Here is a 12,804-nt window from a genome sequence, read left to right on the forward strand (position 1 = left end):
TTTCGCTCTGTACCACTCTGTTTGTACTCACCCCGCAGACGCATCCTTTTTGGTGCCACAGCACAATTTGAATTAATCTGATGGAGCAGGAGAAAAGTGCAGAGATGAACATAAAACCATCAGAATATAAGAACTGTCATTTACTGTGTCAGATCACACATCCATCTTGACTCAGTCTCCTGTATCACGGTGGCAGACAGTGGATGCTGAAAGGGAGAGTGAACAGGATATGACCAAGATTTTTGTCCACTATTCCATTCCCACTTGCAGCTACCAACATTTAGGCTGCTTGCAGACATTTAAAAAAAAATAACGGCACTTTACTTTAAATTTGGCATGCCCCCATGCTGAGTGCAGCACATGCCCAGAAGAGGCAGTGCATTAATTGGACCTGGCTTGTCCATCATCTGTATAGATCAGGTGGTTTAATGGGGCTTTTTTGGCACTTGTATCTAATAGCTGATTGAATCAGCTGCATAAAGAAGTGCCAGAAAGCCCTACTGAAGCGCCCAAGATGTAGAGCTGGGTTCAAGTAATGCAGTGCTTCTTCAAGTAAAGTGTGTTTTGGGGAGGATTTTTTAATATCTGGGAGCAGCCTTAGGCTCTAAGAAGTTCTGAGTCAGAGGCTGTACCCCTCACTGATGACGTCATGCACTGATGACGTGTAAGTGTTGACAGTGGGGGAGGCACAACTCTGCACTGCCAACCTTGCTCCTGCCCTGCTGCTGCCAGGCTCTGGCTCCAGCCAGGCTGCAGCCCTGTGCCCTGATGTCAGTGCAGAAACTTTGGCGGCCATGTGCTTCTCATACTGCCCCCCCCACACATTGCCTACGCTCCCACACTCAATAGCTACTGATGCCCTTTCCTCCAAGACTTTATCCAATCCCTTTTTTAATCTGGCTAAACTGTCAGCTTCCACAGCATCTGGTGACAATGAGTCCTACACTTGCATGGTACGCTACAGGAAAAAGAATTTCCCTTTCTTCGCTTTACACTTACAACCTACTAGTTTCATTTTTGACCCCTCGTTTTTGTCTGGTGAGAGAATAAGTTCCCATTTACTTTCTTTTCAATATTTAGTATTTTATAAACCCTGATCATGCCTCTGCTGAAGTGTCTCTTTGCTAAACCGGACAGGCCCAGCCCCCTCAGTCTCTCTTCCACACCTCTCCTCATCCTTGTTGCCCTTCTCTGGAACCTCTTTTTGAAGTGTGGGAACCAAACTGGGCACAGCAGGGAAATGTGGACACCCTACAGATTTACAAAGGGTCAGGATGACACTTGTGGTTCCCTTCTGAATAAGCCCTAACATTCAGTTTGCCTTTTGGACAGCTGCTGAGTGCCCAGCATCGATGGCAAAGGCCCATGGGCCAAAAAGCAAAACACCGCAGGAGGCAGAGCTGGGCGGGGGTTGCCCCCAGGCTCCTGTGGTGGAGTGAACAGCACAGAGCTCCTTATACTGGCAGTCAAGGCTCTGGGCTCCTGACAAGGATGCTGGTGAGGACCTGCCTGAAAGGGGGTGTCTGTGGGGGACCCTCAAGGGGAGCCACAGGAGAGGAGAAACCAGGGGCTGATCTGGGAGCGCAGGAGAGGCCAGGGGCAGGTGCAGGTGCAGCTGTGGGAGGCCAGGGGCAGGTGTGGGAGTGCAGGAGAGGCCCAGGAGAAGATCTGGGAGTTCAGGAGACCCCAGGGGGGCAGATGTGGGAGCCCAGGAGAGACCCTGGGGCAGGTGTGGGAGCACACGAGAAGCCAGGGGACCAGGTGCAGAGCACAGGAGAGGCCACGGGGGCAGGTGTAGTAACAGGAGAGACCCAGGGCAGGTGCAGAGCGCAGGAGGGGCCCGGGGGCAGGTGCGGGAGCGCAGGAGGGGCCCGGGGCAGGTGCGGGAGCGCAGGAGGGGTCGGGGGGCAGGGCAGAGCCCCCCGGCCGGCTGCAGGGCGAGCGGGAGCCGCGGGGCGCCCCGTCGGGCGGGACAGGCCGCCCCCTAGCGCCTGGCAGCCGCCAGCACGAGCCGGGCCGGCGGAGCGGGCAGTGCAGCCCGAGCCGGCGGGGAAGGCGCCGGAGGAGCCGGGCTCCGAGACCTGCCCGCGCGGCTCTCCCGGGCGGGCTGGCGACTCCGTCGGGCCAGCAGCGCCCGGTCTCGGGTTTCACCTGCGCCTCCTGCTCCCTCCCCGGTGGATTTAAAAGGCTTCCCGGCCGCCAGGAGGCGGGACCGGTGGCTGAGGGGCCCCGGCGGCGCTGGAGGAGCGGGCAGCGCGGGACGGCTGAGGCGCCCAGGTGAGCCGCGGGGCGGGGGCACGGGCACGGGCACGGGCACGGGCACGTGGCGCTCAGCCCCGGGCATCCGCGTGCCCCCGGTCGCACGAGCCTCGGGCGGGGGTGGCCCCAGATGCCGTGGGGGTCTCTTCCACCCCCGCTCTTCTCCGACTGCGTGACCTAGGTCACCCTTCTCACCCGCAGCCTGGCAGGTGACCCACTCTTCTGTCCCTGAGAGATGGGAGCGGTTCAGCCAGGTTGCAGCAGAAACAGGTGCCCTCTCCACTGAGCTGTAGCCCCCTGGCCAGGAGGCAGTGGCCCTCCAAGGGTGAGCCGCTTGTGCCTGGCAAGAAGGGAGAGGGACCCGGCAGGGAAGGTGCCCGGTCATCCTCTGGTAACTGCACAGAGCCGTGCCGCTGTCCCCCAGCTTGGGTGCCAGAGCTTTTTTCCAGGACTTTTGAACCCAAGGATTATGTTACAAGTTGCGGGGGGGAGTTGTGGTATATACAGTATTGAAGCTATTTCCTCAGAGCCTATTTTTCTCTTGGTAGTTTGCATCTAGTGTTTCAGAGGCACGCCAGGCATTTCTGCATTTGGACAGGGCATAACAGTGGACTGCAGCTCAAATCTGTGCTAGCAAAAAGGGCAGTGGGGTAGGGGAACAGAAAGAAGCACAAAAATGTGTGGAATGAGGTTTTTTCCTTCGGAAGATGGGCATGGCGCTGCCTGTCCATTTGTCGCTGTCACTGCGGGGTTAGTGAAGAGAGATACAGAGAGGTTACCTGAGACTCAATACACGTGTCATCCCACTGAAACCACCAGGAAATTCGCCACCTCTCAATCCATTCAGGTCCTGCAAAATCCCTCTCTGGTTTGGTAAATAGGGGACAGACTCTGAGTCTGTTGACAACAGGCAGGCTGTGTGCAGGTCTTCTTTTAGCAGTTTTTATTCCATTTTTCAGTGGTCCTAAGGAGTCAGGTTGTCCTTCCTAATACCTAGATGAAGTGATTGGCAGTTTTCCTTCCTTTCACTTCCCTCTCGGCTTAGGTAGCTGAATGATCCCTACAGAGTGAAGCAGTACTGCTATTCTCCATGCTTTAAGAGGCATATTAACCCTGACACATTAGGCATGAAAAGTCAGACAATGAAGAAAGATCTGCTGACCCGCTCCAGTACCTGCAAGTCTTAATGCACATCAGCCCTTTTTCTCAGCTGTCTCAGGAACCTTTCTGTGGTAGACCAGCATTTGGGAAAGGGTTGTGTATTCAGTGGAAGCATGAGTGAATTGGGGAATAAGACACATTTATTTTACATTCAGTGCTGTAACCCTCACATTCAAAAATCACGAGTCAGGCCCCAAGGGGAGTTTTAAAAGTAATACATTTCAGCTTCATTTTGGGGGTTGGTTTTTTACCCTTTTATGGTTCAGAATTTTTTTCAGAACAGACATTGTAACTTTCATTAAAAAATCGGATATTATATACTGAGTTTCTCATGTAACCACATGACTCTAGAAGATGAGATGTGATGCACACATGTGCTGCAAGTCAGTGATGTTTTCAACATCAGAAAAAACACCGTACTTCTCATCTTGCTGTAACAAATCCGTAGGGAGATAATAGATAAGTTCTGCAAAGCACTTAAGTATGCACCTAAAGGTGGGACTGTACTCATGTCCCTTTGACTTGGATGGAACTGCTTACATGCCTGAAGCACGTGACAGCAGTGGCTGCAGCAGCTCCAGCACAGAGAACAGCACACGAAGTGGGGGGTAGCGGCTCTAGCTCTCACTGCATGCCTCATGCCCCATACTAGACCTGCTGTTGCTGCTGTGCCAGAGCAGCAACTCCAGCTCCACACAGGGCTCCAGCTTTTGACCTGGGACATGCTGCAGTGCCTCCCCTAGCATGATGCAGTGGTGGAGGCAGTGAGGAGGTAGGGCTGTGGCCATGCAGATTGGCAAAGTAGCCAGAGGGTGACCTGGGTTGTATCGGCTTTCATTCACCCTCCTTCTGCTGATCACCATGTTCACTGGGCACCAGATTTTGCCCCCAGCCATGGCTCCAACCACTGGTGGCTTGCCAGTAGCCTGGCAAGCTGGATAGAGTAGCTCCACAAGCTAGATCCAGCCTACAGGCCTCTAGGTTAGACATCCCTGCTAAAAGCATTAATTCACATTAAGTTTTACTCCAGATATTCAAAATACATTAGCAGACAAAGAGACTTGCGTTCATAGAGCGGCACCGCCTCTGGCATTTGCTGACACAGGAGCAAGGAACGTAACACCCACAGGGAGAGCATGGATTTTCCCTGAAGATGTTAGAGCACATGAATGTATGGAAGTCTACGTTCCTGACCACTTGCTCTGTGGAAAGAAAACCCCCAACTCCACCCCCTGCACTGTGCGATTTCTTTCTGCCAGCATGCAGGCGTTCTCCAATTAAATGGTCTCCTGCAGATTTTTCTCCCGTCTTATTTGTCTCAACAAAAGAAAATCTTTTTCCTGGTAAAAATGAATCTCCACAGTAGATTGACAAACATCATAAATAAATGAATATCAACCATCTAGGTACTCAGGAGCTACTTTTAAAAAAGGAACATTTGCAAAATTAATAGAGCCTATTCAAACTTTATCTTTAGGTCTCCAGATTCTGGGAAAAAAAAAAAGCTTTGAGCCTCTTTCAAATTAGAGCCGCACTGCAAATAAGCTCTCTTCCATTCTTTATCCACCAACCACGCACCCTGCATGCATTTTTGATTCCCAGGTACCCTCCCTTTCTGCTTCAGACTAACAAGGCTGCTTCCCACTGCTCAATTTTTGGGAGCAGACAAGTGCACCTGTCTGTGTGCCTGCACCTGTGAACCACATGAAAAGTTAAATGTGGCACCTTCCCTTCTGCTGAAACTTAAAAGGCTTTAGAGGAGTTATGACAGAATCAAATTTGGCATAGTAGGCTTAGTTTTAAGCTCATTGCTTTTGACAGTATGCCTTGAAATAAACAGCAGCTTTTTAGTTTTTGCTTGGTAATAAATGCAAGCTTCCCTGTGCAGTCACTTCTAGATAACGAATGTGCACTTGAATCTCTGTATTCTTTCAGTCCTTGGTTTTTCCTGCTGAACTTGCCAGTATGGATGCTGGTTAGTGCCAACAGTGGGGTGGGGACATGAAAAAGGGAGTGATTGTTATAAATATGTATTTCTTCAAATCTGTCCTTTTGTGGAATTTGTAATTTGTGAGAGTGATACGTTTATGTCACCATGGTACCCTCAAAAGATCTAAGAAAGGGCATTTTTACACAATGAAAAGGAAAAATAAGGTTTGATGGCAAACTGTGGGGAAGTCCTAAATCAGTTCAAAGATATTTAAAGAGTCAGACATCAAATGCTGTGAAAACACTATACTAAAGAGAAAGTCAGTGGGTCAGATTCATCCCCGGTGTAAATCATTAGGGCTGTTGTGTTCTGTAAGAGATTAGCTTGCCTAAAATATTATTCTTCTTGCACTTAATAATATGACTGGTATATTACAATGGTAAGCTCCTATCCTCCGAACATTTAAGTATGCTGATAACTTTACATTTAAATAGCCCCAACAAATTCAAAGAGTTCCATCTGTGTAAAGTTAATGACTTGCTGGAGTGGATTAGCCAGTGTGACAATTTTTTTAAACAGGTAATTTAGCGCTCCTAATAATCATGGTGCAAGTAGGCCTGAAGTCTGTAATTGTTCACAGCCTAAGAGGTCTACTGCCCCTTTTAACACTGCTGGCAAGGCTCCTGTTTGCTTTAATGTGGGCAGTCTAGCCAAAGAACATTGCACACATTGGCACTGCATGCTTGCATATATTGCCCTGCCAACATGCCTCATTCTGAACCTGGAGGACATGCCTGCTGCTACTTGTGAAGAGTCTTTAGGGCAGATCTTTTCAAAGAAGGAAGACAACTGCAATGTGGTTACTCATTTAAAAGACTCGCACTATGTTAATGGAAATTATGTTCTTATTCTCCTGCAGTAGATTTGTACAAACATAGGTGTCATGAAAGAGCAAAAGAAGGGCCTATATTTTGTCTATTTTGAAGACATCTGAGTCATACCTTACAGAGCTTTCATAGGCTGTAAAACATTCTATAAGTCTGGATGCATATGGTTAACCTAAGAGCAAGTGCATTTCAATGCAAGGGATTCCTCCTTAGTGTGCAGAGTTCTTTGACATCCAGGATGTGAACACATGCCAGATATGCAAAAATAACACGCTCCCTTCAAAAACTCAGCTCATTTATATTAGCATCAGCAAAGAGCAGTGATTATACCTACTTCCATACCTGTGACACTGACCCATCACCTTCTTGGGTAGTAAATGAGTGCAGAGTACTTGTGGCTCCTACAAAGATTACCTAGTCAACATTTTTCAAGACTAAATCCTAACTCAATCCCCAGGACATGTAGTAAACCAGTGGTATTCAATCTTTTTCATTTGTGGACCACTTCAGAAATTTTGAGGGAGGTGCAGACCCATGTGAAGTGTAAATGTAGGTATTCACACACTTTTGATTCATCACAGTCATCTTTTGCAAACCCCTTAGACATTAGTCAGCAGACCCCGTGGATCACAGGGTGAAAACCACTTCAGGGCTAGGGACTGGCATTACACGTAAACTGGTTTAAGTGATCAGAAACTGGTTTAAACCTGTAACAGAACAGACATTCAGTGCACATAAACCAGTTTCAAATTGGCTAAAACTGGTTTGAGATAAACCTGGTTGAATGTAGTATCAGACTTAATTGTTTGAGCTCAAACCAGTTTATGCAATGTCTGTCCCAGACTTCTTCCTGGTTTAAGTTAAACCAGACTCCCCCAGCATTGTGTCTGGGCTGGGTTACCTGTTCCAGCAGACCAAGGCTGGCTCTGCCCCTCTGCTCCTTAGCCCAAGCAGGGATAGGCAGGGGTGTGGGTCTGGCCAGATGCTGGCCCAGAAAAGAGCAGGGAAGAAGTTTATTTCCACCACCACTCCTCCCCATCCCACCAACATGGACTACACTTCTCTGTGCTGGCTGCTCCAGTGGTGGGGGCATGGCCAGGCCTGGCAGTAGCTTTGGCTGAACTGGCCAAAGAGGGGTTTAATTCCCCACCTCCCTGTCCCACTGGTAGGGCCCCAAGCTAGGTCTTCCAGGTACTCCCTCCTTGCTGCTGCAGCAGTAGGTGCAGTGTGGCCCCTGAGGCAGAGATGGCAGGGAGAGGAGTCATTTCCCCCCTCTGCCCCCACTGCCCCCAGGGGAGCACAGCTAGGTCTGCCCTCCCAACTCCTGCTGCTTGCTCCATGCTTGGGGCAAGCAGCAGAGTAAGCCCCCTGCTGCCACCTCTATTGGATGCTGCCCTCCCTGCCCTCTGCTGGCTGGCGTCTGGCCATGCCCCTGTCCACCCACTGGAGTGGCAAGGGGGCAGGTCTCTTGATGGGGGCAGCAGTGGAGTGGTCAGAGCTGTAGCGCACTGTACACGAGACCACTGGGGCTCAGAGGGGGCCAGAGCCCCATTTCCCCCAGTGCTGCCACAGTCCACAGCAGCTTTTCTTACCCCACAGCATGGTCCTCCCACCAGGAAGGGGCTCACATTCCCCGACACCATGACAGCGGCTGGTGCCCCTGTCACAGTTGTTCACCCCTTGCCATTCTAGCTATCAGGCAGGGGCAGGGCCAGATGCAGACCAGCAGGGCTTCTTAGGTGGAGGGCAGGGAGTGGGGTTATCCAGCGTTCTGCCCCATGGGGCCGCAGTGGGTTCTGCCCATCCTTATCACCACCGTCACTTGCTCTGTGCCCCGGGTCAAGTGGTGGAATAAGCCCCCTCCACCAGACAGGGGAGGGAGGGGACACTGGATGGAGTTTATTCCTCAGCTTGTCCTGGGCACAGAGCAAGCAGCAGCGGTCAGCGTGGGCAGACCCCACTGCAGTCCCCTGGGGCAGAGGATAGAATAATCCCCCTCCCTGCCCCCTGTACCACAGGGGCCATGCCAGCCAACATCTGGCTACACCCAGCCCCACTGTTGCAGCAGCAAAGTAGGAGTGCCTGACAGACCCAGCTCAGGTCCCTGCCAGTGGGACAGGGAGGAGGAAATTAAACCCCTCTCTGCCCATTCAGTTAGAGCTACTTTCTGTTCCAGCCTCCCTGTAGGGGCATGCTTGAGCACCCCCCTGCTGCTGGCCTCAGCACCTGCAGGCATGTGTCAGCATTTCCTCAGTCTAGAGGGAATGTCTGTACAGTTGCAAATCAGTTCAGTCTTGGCAGGTTAGACTAACCTACCAAGACCGAATGAATTCAGGCTTCAGCTTTTTGAATGTCTGTCCCTAGCCCAATAGAGCAGCCAGCACTTACAAAATTACTGTCTAATATAAATGACTCACCAGGTACTTCTGAAAAACCAGAAAAGAAAAATAAATCACTGGTTCCTAACTATGAACTTCCAGTTGCCAAGATGCTAAATTCTTCTCAGTGAGGGCTCAGAACAGAGCATGACACAGCTGTCAGTGTTGATGGTGGGTCACTACTATCATTGTTTAGAAACAGCACAGTCCTCATCTTACTGAAGCTCTCTGTAATATTAAATAATTTCCAAATGTTCCTCTCTCACCTCTGTGAGGCTGCAGGAATGAATGGAAGGTATCCAGAAGTGGCTGGAAGCCTTCCCTTGCAGACTGAATGAAGAGGAGCAAGTACCCATTCTAACCTTCAGTCACAAAATCCTCCCTTGCAGAGCTGCATTCTCATCCTCTGTCTCATTCATTGAACTCCATTTAGCTTTGTGGAAACCAGTTAGACATGATGGGCAGAAATGACAGAAGTTAACAGACACCACCCTATGCTACCTCTTAATATGTGTGTCTTAAGGGAAAAATATGACCTGAAGTCAGGTCAAAACATTTGGTCACCAAATAGCAGATTTTTCTTTGCTGACATGCTCAGCTCCTGTTTACGGCAATAAGTTCATTGATGTGTGAATCAGAATGAATTCTGGCCTGATTTGGGGGGATTCCACCTCCCACCCCTACCTTTCAAACCAGCTGGCTGCTCTTTTGCCAAGTCTTTCCTAGAAACAAAATAAAATTAATGTCATTGTACTGCATACAAAATACTTGCCAGTTGCCATCACAGCTATAAAGCTAGCTGCATCTCCTTCCTTTTCCTGGCCTCCCTGGATTCATGTCCTTTAGGGGTCTATTGCTCTTGCCCATCTTGGAGTGAAATCCCACCATTTCTTCCTGTGTGTAGAATACAGTCCAAGCCCACTGCACTGTATATTATCAAGAGGTTATGATCCCATGTCTCCAGTTTGGTTTCATGCACCAGTATTTCTCCCTTCGGGATCCCGTGACCACTGATTTTTGTTTTGCACTTGAAATAGGATATATCCGTTTAGCCTTAGCTAATCTGACACTTCACTACAAGTTACTTTAGCCTTCTTTCTTAAGTACTAAAATAGATTCAATTCACATTCTTCTAGCAGATTCTCCTGTAACAGATTCTACTATTCTACATGGTTACTATTCCACCATGTCCTGAGGTTTCTTGTCTTCCCTGGCTTTAAGAGCACTGTATATATAAACTATTGCCCCGCTTCCCCTGCAATCCCACCTCCAAACTCTTAGTAGGAGAATCCATCTGAGCCTATCTAGCAGAACGTCCCCATAATGCCTGCACCACTGTTTGAACAGATCAATCCATTCAGTCTCCATGCTGAGATACTTCACACTAGGGGTGTGCAAAGCTTCGCTGGCTGTTACGTTTCGACGCTGTTTTGACTCGTTTTGAGCTCGAAACAGTGAATTTGAAATGAAACAAAGGATTTCAAAACAACCTTGAAGTGAAATAAGGCCAGTCAAAATGTTTTGAATTTTGAAGCAGCAAGGTGGTGGGAGACAGGAGAGAGCCAGGGCCGCACTCCAAGCACCTCCATAGCCCAATGTGGCTCAGCCCAGCAGAGAGCGCGGTGCCAGCTATGCCTACCTCCTGCTGCTGGGCTCTGCCAGCCCCATGGAGCCCAACCCAGTGGTGGGAGGTAGGCAGAGCCGGAGCTGCACTCCACTTCCCACCACCGGGCTGAGTTCCATGGGGCTGGGAGCTGAGCCTGGTGGAGGGTGATGGGGTGCTGGGAGCTGAGCCCAGTGGAGAGGCAAAGCACAGCCCTGGTGCTGCTCCCCAATACCACCCCCATTGGGCTCAGTTCCATGGGGCTGTGAGCCTCTGGGAGCTAAGCCTGATGGAGGGAGGCAGAGCAGCGTGCTGGGAGCTGAGCCCAGTGGAGGGAGGCAGAGCACAGCACGAGGGCTGCGGTCTGGTTTCCACCCCCCGGACTCAGTTCCACAGAGTTGTAAGCTGCTGGGAACTGATTTTCCCTGGACCCTGGACCAGAGCCAATTGAGGAGGGTGTGGGGCCCAGGTCCCAGCACGAGCTGATTTGCCCCGCACCTGCCTGCCACTGGCCCCAGCCAGCAGCACTAGCCTCCTCTGATCCAGGAGGCAGCTTGGAGCCTGCATCCCCAGGAGCGGTCTGGCACAGCCCCTGCAGCCCTCTCGGGGGTGCAGGTGAGGCCCCGATCTGCCTCCCAGATCACAGGAGGCTGGTGCTGCCATCTGGGGCCAGTGGCAGCTCCGATCTTCCCGGCACTGGCTATGGAGTAGCATATGGGCAAAACATCAAAACAGCGAAAGAGTTTCGGCAAAATGAAATGGAACAGTGCTTTCAAAACAAAACAAAGCTCGAAATGAAATACTGCTCTGTCGAAGCAGAATGATGCTGTTTCACACAGCCCTACCTCACACTAGCTCTGGGCACACTCGTTCCAGAACCAGAAGTAATATAGATACTTTGATGCAAGGGCTCACAGGTCCTGGGAAGTAGTGCCTAACATGACAGAGTACTTCTAATTCCAGAGATGAATAGTATAGGATTCCTCAGCCCAGCACTGGATAAACATAGCCTATGAAATGCAATCACACACCCAATAACAGGGCCATCCCTGTGGGAGAAGATTTTAAAGTCAAACACAAAATCACTTTTGAGGATACAGCTCCAATATACTATAAACACATATATTTTGGTCTTATTTCACTGTGGGTACAGTTATGGAATGATTGTCATTCTGAAAGCAATGGATTAAACATTTTTTTGTGAATCGCCAGAATAACTGTCACCCTCTGTTTCTGAAGAAGTTAATTTTTGTGCCTTGCTTGGAATGTGTTACTCCTAAAGATCTTTCAAACTTCATTTTAAGAGAGTTTCTTCAGACAGATAACATAAAACTTACTGTAATTGTAGCTGTGTTTTGTCATGCAAATTAAGGTTCTACAAAGCTGCTCTTGAAATTGGTCCAATGACTATCAGTCAAGTACATTAGTATAATGCATTTAAAAAATCAGACTGCTGTGCATGTAGCCCTCTCTGTTATTGATTTATGTTTGGAATATTGCTAAAATACATCTTTGGCATCTCATAACTTCAAATCCATAACTTCAGTTTCAAATCCTTTGACTTTTGTCACTAAAATAAAGTGGACTGCCTGGATTCCAGTTTCTTATGCAGCAAAAAAAGAATTAGAAATTAGAAAAGAAAATGTTATTCAGCTATTATATAAACCCATGGCTTATATAATACAGTCCTCTTAAGGACTGAGAAGTTCTGGTCACCCCATCTCCAGGAGAATATAATAGAGCTCTACACAAGATGCTGACTGCGTGGTAGTTCATTACTACTTTACTACTACGCAGTAGTGTTGCATGATACAAAGCATGACATGTTGCTATTGCACAGTAGTACAAGCTACTGAGGAGTCCAGAAGCTGTTTGGCGGTGCTACTCCCCAGTAACTCAGGTTACTACACAGTGATTTAGTACTTGTTTATACAAGTACTACTGTATATACAAGTACTAAATAACTGTGCAGTAATGACTGTGCAATCAGTGCCTTGTGTAGACATGGCCAAGAAGTACAAAGAAGGGCAGCAAAGACGTTCAGGGATATGAAACTGCTCCTATTCCAAGAGGGACTGAATAAAAGTTAGATTGTTTCAGCTTTAGAGAGGGATGACTCAGAGAGGGGAGGATATGACATGTCCATAAAATCATATTGTGTGGAAAAAGTGAATAGGTTATTTATTTTTTGTGTGTCATAAAAAAGAACTAATGAGCATCCAATGAAAATATGTAGTAGGTTTAAAATGAAGGGAAGGTTTTAAGGGGTTTTTTTTGTTTGTTTAATGCATAATTAAGCTGTTAAACTCATTGGGCGTTTTTACATGTGCTCTAGGAGGCATGGTTGGGGAGGGGCACTTTTAATTAGCGAGCCACACTAATTAAAAGCACTTGAGCATAATATGTATCAGCATCCCCTGTGTTGAAAAATGGTGGCAGGGTGCTTTGAACTAAAACTTGTTCGATGAGCTTTAGTTCAAAGCACCCTGCCACCATTTTTCTATAAAGAGACACTGATACACGTGATGCCAGAGAGAGTGATCACTAGAGATAATTAATCAAGTCTGCTCCACCGTACTGGATTTC

General features: G+C 48.8%; 1 protein-coding gene across 1 annotated transcript in view; it reads left to right on the forward strand.

Moving 5' to 3' along the window:
- The first annotated feature begins 2,060 nt into the window (after positions 1-2,060).
- HTR1E (5-hydroxytryptamine receptor 1E) overlaps positions 2,061-12,804 on the forward strand; it is a 78,344-nt gene continuing 67,600 nt past the window's right edge. The window contains exon 1 of the mRNA XM_090031403.1: positions 2,061-2,277. The gene's annotated coding sequence lies outside the window, so the exon portion shown is untranslated. The remainder of the gene's footprint in view (positions 2,278-12,804) is intronic.

The sequence above is a fragment of the Crocodylus siamensis genome, chromosome 1 (assembly GCF_052110815.1).
Source record: "Crocodylus siamensis isolate JL-2025a chromosome 1, ASM5211081v1, whole genome shotgun sequence".
In the NCBI taxonomy this organism is placed as follows: domain Eukaryota; kingdom Metazoa; phylum Chordata; order Crocodylia; family Crocodylidae; genus Crocodylus; species Crocodylus siamensis.